Source organism: Liolophura sinensis, chromosome 2 (genome assembly GCF_032854445.1).
Source record: "Liolophura sinensis isolate JHLJ2023 chromosome 2, CUHK_Ljap_v2, whole genome shotgun sequence".
Classification (NCBI taxonomy): domain Eukaryota; kingdom Metazoa; phylum Mollusca; class Polyplacophora; order Chitonida; family Chitonidae; genus Liolophura; species Liolophura sinensis.
Window position 1 is genome coordinate 12009712 of NC_088296.1, and position 13373 is coordinate 12023084.

General features: G+C 40.1%; 1 protein-coding gene across 2 annotated transcripts in view; it reads left to right on the top strand.

Annotated features, from left to right (window-relative positions):
* Positions 1-13373, top strand: part of LOC135462654 (probable E3 ubiquitin-protein ligase MID2) — a 117146-nt gene that overhangs the window by 72496 nt on the left and 31277 nt on the right. For both annotated transcript variants that reach the window (XM_064739877.1, XM_064739879.1), the window contains exon 2: positions 7392-7441. The gene's annotated coding sequence lies outside the window, so the exon portion shown is untranslated. The remainder of the gene's footprint in view (positions 1-7391; positions 7442-13373) is intronic.

Consider the following 13373-nt stretch of genomic DNA (forward strand, 5'->3'; position numbering starts at 1 on the left):
CATGTAATTCTTCTGTTGACCTGTTTATTTTCTCACAATCGAAAGGAGCAGCGTTGATTTCCTTTCGTGAATGTAGATGTGTTTCATATTTTTTTGCTTTGTTGTGTTTTGTTGTCCGTTGCTTGCGGCCTGGCCGGGTTCCTTCGGGGTTGTTGTTTCGTGTATTTCATGTTTTTTTCTTTCAATTTTTATGTATTGTAATGATAGGGTTTATGTAGAACATCATCTTGCCTTTGTGCCAATGTAACAACATGTATGTATGTTTGATAGGTATCGCAATGGGCTATCACTGTCTACATTTAAAACTGTTTTCATTCCCTGATTTGTAGTCCATGTATGTATGCGTGCATCAGGTCAATTGTAGTGTTTCTATGTGCATTAAAGTTCATAAAGCCTTATATTCAACCCGGTGCTGGAGTCACTTTCAAAAAATACACCGTGTCATTACACCGAACCCAGTTAAGACCTTACCAAAAATCAACATAAAGTTAGTAAAACAGATCGTCTCCCTTAATATCGAAAGCCTTTAATATTTATTTTATTGATTTATTTGATTGGTGTTTTACGCCGTACTCAAGAATATTTCACTTATACGACGGTGGCCAGCATTACGGTGAGTGGAAACCGAGCAGAGCCCGGGGGAAAAGCACGACCATCCGCAGGTTGCTGGCAGACCTTCCCACGTACGACCGGAGAGGAAACCAGCATGAGCTGGACTTGAACTCGCAGCCACCGCATTGGTGAGAGACTCCTGGGTAACTACGCTGCGCTAGCGCGCTAACCAACTGAGCCACGGAGGCCCCGAAAGCCTTTAATAATGTTAACGTTTGTTCAATGTGTTCCAGATATTTTTACGTCACAAAACAAGCTTCTGTCAAGAAGGGTGGTTTTTGGATTTAAGAAATCGGCGATCTAAGACAATGGTTTATACTGGCTTTTACGGTCATTGATGACTTCACCTCGGTCATTGGCGTACCAGGGTATAATTTTGGACTTTTGGATTTGTCCACGTCTTACGAATAGTTCTTTCTGCAGTTGTTAAAATAGCTTTGTTTGGTCTTAGGGGAGCGTTGGATGGTACGGAAGTCACATTGTCTGACGTGGAAAGAGCCTTGAGTCGGGAGGGGGGCGTGCAAGTAACTTAATCTGTCCTGGAATGAGCATTAGAGGGGATGGAAGCCACTTTGTCTGTTCTGGAAAGAGGATTTGGAAGTAATAAAAGACTCTTTGCTTAACCTGGAATGAACATCTGATCTGGAAAGAGCATTGTAAGGAATGGAAATCACTTTTTCTGACCTGGAAATAGCATGGAGCGAATGAAAGTTGCTTTGTTTGTCATGAAAAGAGCATTGCTGGGATGGAAACCGTTTTGTCTGTTCTTGAGAGATCATTGGGGGGATGGAAGCCCCTTTGGCATGCATATTTTTATCTTACTGGCTTCTCTAACGCTTTGTTTCCAGTGTGAACTTTAGAGATAGAAGTTTATATGTGTGAAGAGATATCCGAGCCGTACCTTATATAACATTGAATTGGCTTGCGCGGGTCTATTCTAAAGGTCCAGAAATGAGATACAGTTGCTACCCCTCGTTGTATGTATGAGGCGTCAACCATGCGAGACATGTATATTGACTTTAATAAATACATGTACTTCCTTTAAGTCCACCTAACAGAGCCTTACGTTATGAAGTTTATTTTCGCTATATGGTGAATTCCAACGGATGCCCACTAAAGAACTAAAAGAAAAGATCTCCCAACCTGTGTGCCCAATACCAATTTATGTAACGAATAATGTTATTAGGTTTAGAAGAAGCCTTCCGGTGTAATACGCCTGCTTGTATATGTATATAATTGCAGTTTATTTGGACAACCTTCTCGGATGTCGTGGCCTATACACTTTGTCAAGTTTGACCGTTTATTATAAAGCGACGAGGGTAAGCAAAGCAAGAAACAGACTGCAAGAATTATTTCCTCTCTGGTTTGCCCAAACATGCTTTTTATCTCAAGGATAGACTAATTTCCAACGGCTTTTCTCTAAGACTTGGTACATTCGTTCACATGGTAGTAACAATCAACATGGCCGACATGTAGGCACCTTTGGAATATTACCTTGGACTGTTGTTTTGTAACGATGGTGATTGTGCGTATAGCAGCGCGTCTCTGGATAACCATTTATCTGGGTGAGTGCCGCAATCTTCAGCATTTTGTGTGATGACCATGGAGGATTCCATTATTCCAGCTTCCTCGCTGGCTGATTTCTTCAATTCATTTCACTTTATTCATTCATTTTGTTAGCTTACAAGGAATAAGAGAGAAGAAGAAAGAAAAACGATGATACATCAGGATAATCAACAAGAAAAAGGACATTCCATCTACCATAAAGTTTCCTAAATTGATTAGTTCTCCCTTAACGGTGTGTTGGAGACGGTATATTACTTTATATGCACTTGGCTTTAGCCAAATATGTTTCGGGATTCAACGTAACCTTAATTGTTTTAAATTTGGGCATTCCATTAAGAAATGATACTAATTGCCAACACAGCCAGAATCACACCCTTGTATATAAACGATCGTTTGTGTTTTCATTGTACCAAAGACCTGGCTGTGTGGGGAGTCTATGGTTACTTGTCGTAAATGTAGCAAGACCTTTGTAAGTCTTTGGATTTAACACTGACATATCTAGTTCATATGTAATATTCATAGTTCTATCCCATATGTAACCGAATCCAGATTCACACAAGACATTTTCGAACCAATGATAACGATATAAAATGACACACATTGCGTAAGGAGTAAATCAGTTGATAGTTAAAGGTGGAGAAAACATAAACATAAACAAACGTAAACTCATCTATTGGCAACAAAATTTCTTCAGTAGTTCTAATGTACTGAGTTAATACAATGAAAAAATAATCTGTTACATTTAACAGGGAGCCTGTTGTGTGAGTGATGCTAGAATGCATTCTGTTATTATTATTATGTTATCTGTTATTATTATTATGTCATATTCAACACAATATTCTGTTTGTCTAACAGAATCGTTATGGTGTATTAACGGACCATTTGTGTTATATTTAAAGGCAGAGAAAACAAAAACAGTTCAGATGAAAGCGTACCAAAAGTTAGTCGTAAATGTGGTCTTCAATATTTTTTCCGATTTTTCTTTAAAGAGACACCTGAAAATGGTTCTTGTATGGTGAGTATTTGGGGCCACCTTTTCGCAAATACATGTATAGTCTTTGTGTAATAATGTTATAAACCAGGATGTAACACATGTTTAATAAACATCTTTGCACTAAACTTTGGTCTTTTCTGCTAACAAATATGCCCAACCTGGATTTTGATCATATTTACATGTTTAATATACTCATAAAAATTATTATAATTCAGATTTAAAGCCCGTGTTTGTCTATAAACAACAAATTTACATTGAAACAAATTTATTGGACATGCATCAGATTCTTCTTTAGAACATTATTATGCAAAAATGATAAATACCAAAATGTGATCCCAAATACCCACCATACAAAAATATTTTCATATACCCTTTTTCTCCTGAAAAAAAAAATAGTATATATATATATATATATATATATATATATATATATATATATATATATATATATATATATATATATATATATATATAAATATATATATACATATATATTAAAGACCATAGTGGCAAATAAGTCGCTCTTTCATGTGAATAAGGAATCATTTTTATGTTTTCTTCTGATTTTCTTCACGAAAATGCCTATAATCGAAGTAGGTATTACTTAATAAACCACTTAAAACAGTGCATAAATATATTTTCATTTATTGTAAAGATTTAAAGGCGTTTAAACAGAACAGGGGTTCTGAGGGGAGCTGTATGGACCATACTATCAGAGTTTAGGAACTCTTACGTCACGGGAAGTTTTTTTCAACATTTCAAATCACAACACTTAATGTTAAAAAAAAAATAACTAAAATAATGTTGCCAAAAATTCCTTTGTTCTGGTAAACATCAGGAAAAAAAAAGTGACGTGACACGAGATTTCTTAGATATCGTCAGTAAAGCTCATAAAACCAAATATTTAAATACCTTTCAACACTCCTAAAAAAATCTGAAAGAATAAATAAAAGTTTTTTTACGCATAGTTTTCAGTTGTCTGTGTGATGAACCTTATTTCATATTTTAGCTTTCTTTTACTTTAAGTATGATATCTTACTTTCTCGTCCTTCCGCAATTCGTAACTAAAAAGGCAGCATTGCGCTCGTAAACTCGGATATACAAAGGAAAGACACCAAGTTCCCTTTAAATAGTATAGTCTACATATGAAGACTTTAAATTGATAATTTATTTGATAAAAATTTAAGAAAAAGCTTTCGATTAAGATTAAAGATTCCGATCAACAGACTTTACAGCCATGAAAAAGATTGGTTGGATAGTCTTATTAATAAAAGGTAATTTGTAGATCAATAAGGATCGATAAAGAAGTTATTTTTTATGTAAGAGCACTTGACACCTGGATGATTAGCTGTTTCCTGGCATTAATGTATTATCCAGTAAAATTAAATACAATACCAGGATCCGCAATATCTTTTTATATCTGCTTTCATCCTAATACCAAGCGTGACAAAATAAAATCATCCAGATCATTCAGATATAAAGAAAACAGTAGCGGTGACAATGTGTCACCTTGTCTTACCCCGAATTGGCAAATAAAAAAAATTACTTCTGCTTTTCTTTTCATCCCATATGCAGGGTTTCATTGAGCTATGCATGTTTTTGATACGAGTCAAACATGTCCCCGTTATTTTGTATAATTTTGCATAGTTTATCTCACAACCCATCCTTCCAAATTTTATCAAATGCTTTAGGGAAATCTATAAATGTACAATATAAATTTTCTTGTAACTAAGAAAATAATTTATCATAATGTTTAAAAGAAAATATTGTCCACGGTAGAGTATTGTTTCCTAAAGCCACACCCTGCCTCTGAAAATATTGTGAACCCTTCATAATATAGACAGAGTCTGTTATTATTAATTGCAGTAGACATATAACCCATACAGCTTAAAATTGTCACAGAGTGATAATTATGTGGATCAGCTAGGTCGCCTTTGTTTTTATAAATCGGCCTGACAATCCCAATTATCCAACTTTCAGGTATAACCCCGGTATCAAACATATCATTAATCAACTCATATAATAGCAACATTATCAGTCATAATCAGTCAACGAGTCCTCTGTGTCAATGTAGTCACTTATCTTAGCAAATATAATGAAAGTTGAAATCTCCCATCAACCACATTTGTTTAAAGCTGGGTCCGAGGCGTGTGATGTCATCTTATAGTTCTAATGATAAAACAATGTTCGGCATTGTCTGGTCTTATAAGAACTCCAATGACAGATTGTCCACTTTTTTGAAGAGATGGTTTTGGTAACATAACATAAATAATCTGAGATGGATATTATATCAGTGTCTCTTAATCCTGTTGTCAGCGCGGCGAAATGACCTTTGAACTTCTCACCAATGCGGTCGCTGTGAGTTTAAGTCCAACTCACACTGGCTTCCTCTCCAGCCATAGGTGGGAAGGTCACAGAGTCCTAGCTAGCGTTTTATCGATTGGCGCTCATTCATGCCTCTCGGAACGTTCGCCATCTCTCTGTGAAACCGCAGTACCTAGCGCCATGCCTAAAAATGTCCTTTGTAAAGTATTTTTTCCGTATTTTTAATTTACTGTCGAATAAAACAACGTTTTGCACTATAATTCCATCGGCAAACGATATCGCACACACCTGTAGTTATTTTTCGCCTCCAATTCCCGAGAGTTACTTTCAAATCGGAAACCCGTTAGTTAAGACATCTTGAGGGCCTGAGGCATGGTTTCCGAAGTTCTGGAATCAGCTGGCTGCGCAAATGTCTGTGCAGACGCTCAAATTTTGTGACCTTCCCAAGCCATTGCTTAATAAATCGTTGGTGTTTTACGCCGTACTCAAGAATATTTCACCTATACGACGGCGACCAGCATTATGGTCGGAGGAAACCGGGCAGAGCCCGGGGGAAACCCACGACCAATGACAAATTTAAAAATCAGTTCTTAAATATAAGCTCAGGAATTATTAAAGAACTACTTCTATGAGTGTCAAGACTTGTAGGCCTAAATGATAAGGATTGAGATAGTCTGAATTTCTTTACTAAATTCATCTATGCTTTAACGCCGGCAAAACTTCCCATCCGGTGCTCTCCTTGTCTTTTGGGCAGTTGTTTCGAAAGTGTTTTAGCCAATACTGGTATTAAGTCATATTTTATATTTAAATTTTTACCCGCACTCAGCAGCCAATGCAGTTCTCCAGTCTATGTATAACTGCAGCAGTTTTAATTCATAACACCTGACAAGCCTATACATGTTCTTGTTGGCTGTTAGTCAATACATGCTGAACAGGTCTGTACCAGTTGTTTGCTTCCGAGAGTGACCTACTTCCATTGTGTAAGTCAAACACTATCTGAATAAATGCCTTACACGCCTAGAACTCCTTGAAATACAGAGAGAAACCCCCACAGCCCATTTGTGTGACTGATCTGCTGACGTATTATTGTATTACATGTACCTTACCCACTGTGCCTTATAATTTAAGGAAACTTCATTAGCACTGTACTGCAGGTGGGTACCTTCCTTGCATTAATATATACATTGTATGCAAACAGTTTTTTCAAACTCCTTTTTATCCCCCCCCCACCACCCCCACCCCACCCCACCCCACTAACGAAATTTTGGCGGGTGGTGGGTTTGGGTATACTTGAATAGCCCTGCCTGTCCATGTGTCTGAAGAATTTGGTCCTCTCATCTCCTCCCAAACAGCTGCACTGGTTTTGACGATGTTTGATGAAACTTTTCATACATCGATCTTACCTGTCATCTGAAGTTGTGCATTCTTAGGTTTAGTGGCACTCGTCATTATTTTCATAATTAGCCTCATTTAGGACTTGTCTTAATAGTACTTTTCCATGTATTTAGATTTTGTCGATGCAACTCTTCCTAAAGCATTGAAACTATTTCCATGTCTTTCCTATTGATCTAAATTTGTGCATGTTTAAGATTAATTACAATCAGGTAATTAATTTCGTAAAAGCCCTTGCTGAGCTACGTGCACGTACATGTATAGTGCAATAATAGATTTTCATGTCCGTGCAACTCTGCTAAAGTATTGCACCAATTTCCCTGAAGACTTTGTGCATATCTTTTATATCATGTAAACATCTGCGTTCAAGAATAATAATGGCACGTTGATTATCATTTTTATCTTCATCTTCTTTCTTTCATTGTTGGAATGTTGGAGAAGGAAAATCATCTGAAAGGCTCTTTGATGTGGATTCCGAATATTGTTCTCTTTTCCATTTCAGACTGCGCCATTTTGTGAAGTTGTGAAGCACGGTGGGATTCGTGTAGACAGGTAAGTCCTATAAGATCGAGTATGCCTATTTTTATGGCGGAATGTTTCTATGAGGTGAGGGAATTGTCTTTACTCGGTCGTGTTACCGACAGTATTTAGTTGGGTGGTCGACGTCAAATCGACACAAACTAGACATACGACTAGGGCGTGTCTTTATATAGACTCTACCCTCAGCCTGTGGGTGAAACTCTAACACTGTCGATGCGCAGTCATTATATTTCCATGTCATAGAAAGCAACTAATTTTGGCTGATATTGTTAATTGTGTCGATCTTGTCACTATATATACAGGGCGATGGTAAGGCGTTATACAGAGTTATGCTTATGATCGATTACTGGCGGTGCCGGAACAACCTAATTTTTGTTTGTTTCTTTGTTTACAACGCTTGCCTGCCTGAACCAAATGCAAAAAAAAAAGAACAAAACAAAAAAAAAATTGTATATAAGCGACCTTCCCTTTATGATGTATTTGATGTATATTTATGCATGAGGTGACTACATGTAGTATTAACGCCACATACAGCAGACATTACAGCCTCGCCTACTGATCACGTGTAAACCCCCAGGTCAGATCTGCCCAAATCTCCAGGCCAGATCTGCTCTGGGTGTTCACCAGTAAGCTAGTCACATCAGTAACCAAGCCTTATGCTTGTTGGGGAGTGCCCATGGCCTGAGAGGGGGTGGGAGGTCACATGACCTCCACACCCCAGCCCTGCCATGCGGCCCTTTGTTTTAGCCCCATTCCCTCCAAGACAGCCGAGCAGTCAAGACGTGTTTTGCCAAGATCACAGCCAGTCTTCATTCATACATTTCACCCAGGTAAGAATTTAACCCTTGTGGTCTCAGAACACTATCTCAAAACTGATATATGTAATTGTTGTTATATATGCACTTATCTGACTGTGCCATATAGGATATATTATGCACATCTTTTTGAGTAATTTAAGTTATTACTTTGGTTAGCCATTCACAAGTTAGTGTGATCTCTGCAAAGAGATACACACATTCTAAAAGGATTGGCTGAATAGATTTCAGGAATTTACACTAAGAAATAGGTGGGATAACTGCTTCTCCCATCAACCTGTTTACAGTGAAAATATTTGGGTAGCTGTGTTAGTTTGGGATAAACCTCCACATTGGAACTATTAACCCACTTAAGTTCACTAGTTTTAAAAAGTGACCACTGTTTACTTAAATTAATCTGGAATTTAAGGATTATAATTATCAACTACCAGCTTTTGCCTAAACTTAACTTGATCTCCAAACTTCCAGAACAGATAGTTCCTTTCACACTGGTTAACACATGGTCAAGCCTAATTCCTTTGTTTGCCAGCCTCCAATAGCTACAGACATGTGTATTACCCCAGTGTATGTAAGCAAGGTGGCAGCACATCTGGAAGGGATTAATTTCTCCTTGGCATCTATTGCCCCTGATGACCCCTGCTGGTTAATCTCATCCTATCAGCCCAGCCTTTATCAAGTGGCTAAACAAGATGGCTGCACCAGCAGTACACAGGCCAAATGAAAACTCAGTACAATAGCAACCACTTGTAACTGTTCTGAGTTTTTGTATTTAGTTATGCTTGTGATTGTCCTAACACAACACAATCCTCAGAAATTACATATCACTGCAGATGCACATATACTGGAATTTATCATGCTTTTGGACTTTGACATTTTGAGTCCAGTGTACATGTTCTCTATGGCCAGTCAGTAAGCATTTGTTATTATTGTTGATAGATACATATATATATATAGATATTAACTTTGTGTATACAGTTAATATGCATACAGGCTATCGCCTGGTAATATTGTATTTAGTTTATAGATATTATCAAAATACCCTGCGTGACCCGTATCATTGTTCCTCATGCGGTAACCGTTCTGGGTTGTACAATATGTATACAGCCCCTAGCATAAAAATGTACCACTCAGATTATTAATGCATACATTAGTCTACACTATTGATTTGTAACCTGCATGTTAAATGATCAAAAGAGTAACTTACGAATGTTATGTTTTGGTTGGAGGTGAAGGTCAGCTGGCATAGACCAGTATGTCTTGTTATATATGAGATATGACCTGGCATCATAAAATGCATTTGTACCCATCATATGGATACACTGAGTCATCTAAATTTCTAATGCGAGCCTGGCCCCTTATTAGCCTGGCAACGTACTCGACATTATGTTTAGATGCCTCTCTTAAACAGGATACCGGTAACCCTGTGACCCTTGGCCTCTCTAGTATTGACTATATTGCAATCATTGTTAGCATGATGTCACTTGGTTTCTAGATGCCATGCTTAAACGTTACATGCATTATGGTCTGACTGTCAGGCTGACCTCTCAACTTCAACCTACCTTGACCTACATGTATGTGTACAGGTCGCTGTGTATACATGTGGACACACATGTAACATGTCTTATATAATTGGGTTAATAATCATGTCCAACACCTTAACTTGTTTAACTTACCTGTTATGATCATATGGCACTTCTATTAAGTCTTTGAAAGCTAAGTTCTAAATTATTTACTCATTAATACTTGAAAGCTCTAGTAGCTCCCCGATTCCCTCCAAGACAGCCGAGCAGTCAAGACGTGTTTTACCAAGATCACAGCCAGTCTTCATTCATACATTTCACCCAGGTGCTGTACCGTCTTGACTGCCAGACGTTACCCTCCAGGCTGCTTCCCCTTGTGAAACTATCCAAACTCAGAAGGAAGGAAGGAAGGGAAAGGAACATATTTACAGATACCCCTACTCTCATACTGATTACCTCTGTCTTAAATAATAAATTCTCAGGCTGTGGCACGTGTGAAAACCCACCAGAGCATTTGCGTTCTTTGTCCAGCATATATTTAACACTTGTTCCCCCAAACGCCAGTCACGTGTCCACCCGACAACGTAAGATAGTCTCGCAGGTGATTCAACCGCAGACAAACAGGTCTTACATTTGGCGCCCGAAATGGGACAATCGTGATTGCGCTTTGGTGTTGTTAAATATTGCTGAGACACTTTCATGACAGAGAATCAGTGACCTCTTGCCACTCTACGTCACCCTGTAGTAACAGCTGTTCACATCCATTTCATGTGATCTACAGTCTGTCAGTCTTCTTGTTCACAGCTACCTCCAGCAGTAAATCATATAGTGACACTCTCGTTGAGCTCGCACTGAAGTGATTAACTGTCTCTTTCCACTCTGACAAGCTTCACTCTTCAGATTAGCTACACCAAGCCACATATCATGGCTGGTATTGAGCAGGGCACTTTGGAAAAACTGATGAAGTCTAGGCATATAGACTGCTCAAAGTCAGTGGCCTTAACTGACCTGCCTGAAGACACGAGAGAGGCTGACATTAAGGAGAGAGTGGAGGAGCTCTATGGTACGACGTCTAAAGTCATACATGTTCCTGGAGTGGTTCCCACCTTCTTGGTGGAATTTGCCAGCCAGGATACTATGCTTAGGGTGGGTCATACCATGCTGTTTAGGGAAGAGGAGGTCACAGTCAATCAACTACCCCTTCCACACCCATTGGTGGAAAACATTTCAGCCAGTGGCCTGCCTGGATCGGTTGACAAAGGAGGCATCTCTAGATATGTCCAGGATGAACTAGCAAAACAAAAATCTTGGATCTCTAGAGATGTCCAGGAGGAACTAGCAAAACAAAACTCTTGGATGCTGGACTTACTTCAGCGAAATAATGAAATGCTCATGAGGCAGATCACTGAGCTAATGAAGAATGCTTGTTTGGTTGCCTCTAGTGAGAAAGCCCCTGTGATGCCTAATATCCAGCCAACAACACCTACCCCACCTGTAGTGGCTGATGGCCAGCCATTAGCACCTGCCCCAATTCCTGCCCCTGAGGTATTACGGCAGAAGACCTCATATGTGACAGCAGCCCACGTTCACTCAGCAGCTGCCACACCAGTTGATCAACACACAAGTTCGGCATATAGCCCTATGCAAGCCCCTCAAGGGAGTCAGCAAATGCCCACCTTTTGGGAAAGGCCAAGCCCCCACTTTTACCGAGTGAAGCCATTCTCTGGAACCTACCCGGTGAAGAGTGGGGAAAGTTCTCTGGAAGAATGGTGCCAACAAATGCACATAATTCAGGATAACCAGACGCTGCCTGCATCATCCAAACGTCAGCGGTTGATGAGCAGTTTGCTGTCACCAGCCCTTGATATGGTGCTAGGTCTTGGGGAGAACAAGCAGCCAGACGAAATGATCTCTTACCTGAGACGGTTGTACAGAGGAAAAAAAGATGATGTCCTCACTTGGAAACAATTCTTTTCTCTGACACCGACTCCCAGTGAGTTACCATCGGAGTACCTGATACGGCTTGAAGTCGAGCTGCAGAAGCTCAGACTAAGCAAGCCCATGTCTCAGACTGAAGTCGATCAAACTCGACTTACACAGTTCCGCACGACCAATCGGAATCCAAACGTGTACAGCATTTTGAATGCACGCTTTCAAACTGGTGCATCTCCATCACTCCCGGAACTCATGGATGCAGTAAGGGATGTAGAAAAAGACGATGTGCTATTTCCCACCCAGGCAAAAGCCCGGAATCATGTACACAATACCTCTGAGACAGTGGAGTCGGGTAGTTCCGAACTCCACGACTTAAAGGCTGACATACAGAAGATCTTTTCCCTTGTAAGTCAGACTCACTCCCTTACCAAACAACCTGACCAGGACCATCTGGTGAGAAACAATGAGCAGGAGCCCAAGAAAAATGGTCAGAAGACAACTAAATTTCGCAGGTTCTGTCACAACTGCGGACAGTGGGATCACAGCAGACCCAGGTGCCGAAATTCTCCAAATCAGGCTTTGGTGTGGCAACGCACCAAGGAGAGAGATGACTTTTACACACAAATTCGCCAAACTAAGTCAAACTCCACCTCTGCGGATTTAAACTCCGAGGGGTCTCTGAGGCATTAAAAGGACAATCAGAGACCCCGGCTTCCTCAAACCGTCCTACAGCAATTCCGTCAGCAGTCAATTCACGGCCATTAAATCCGAACTGCCCAGAGTTTGTCCCACGGCAGCCGTTCCACCTACGACCTGATCAAGTCAATGAAGCATTGGAAAATCCTCCAGTGGAAACCCTCGTGGCAGATCAGCAAGGTGAAGTGGATAGTACTCCTGTGGCAGACAATGTGGACTCTGAACCAGCGATGCCCACGACGGTGCAGACATCCTCAACTGATGACACCAGTCCCGGACGAGCCTCCAATGAGATGGACGAGGACATCCCTCTACCTGTGGAGACCACGTCGCAGGACTCCATAAGACGCTCCGAACGCCAGAGGCAACCTCCCCGAAGGTTCACTTATGATCCATACGGGGTTGCCTACAGCAAGTATATGGTCTGGGTATAACCTGAGCAAACTCTCACATGGGTGCTTTGAACAGGGTACCCCAGTCCTTTTTGTTACTTTTTGTAGAATTTTGGGTAATAATGGATATCGCTCTTGATAAAGTACAGAATTTTGACATTACCCCTTTTCTTTCTGTCTGGTGATAAGTACCATTCCTTTTCCATTTAAAACTTCTAAAATTTTAAATATGCTCTGTATAGTGCACTACGCATGGTTTTTAAGAAATATGTAGGACCATTGGTAGGCAATATTGGCATGCTTTGTTCTTTTTTATCTGGCTCGCTTTTCTTATGTTACAGGTCAATATGGAAGCATTACTGCTAGAGATCCAGTCCCTGAAAGCTGTGCTCATCAACGTCCAACTGGAGCGTGATGTATTCCGGAGAGAGCGAGATGAAGCCAGAGCTTGCCTAGTAAGGACACTAAAGGACATTTTCAGGAAGCGAGACAGTCCACAGCCCACAGGGGACAGAGATGGCGCATCATCCCTTGCGGACGCCACAAGGCTGTCGAGCCCCTCGACGGTGGACGACAGGCCTGGCGA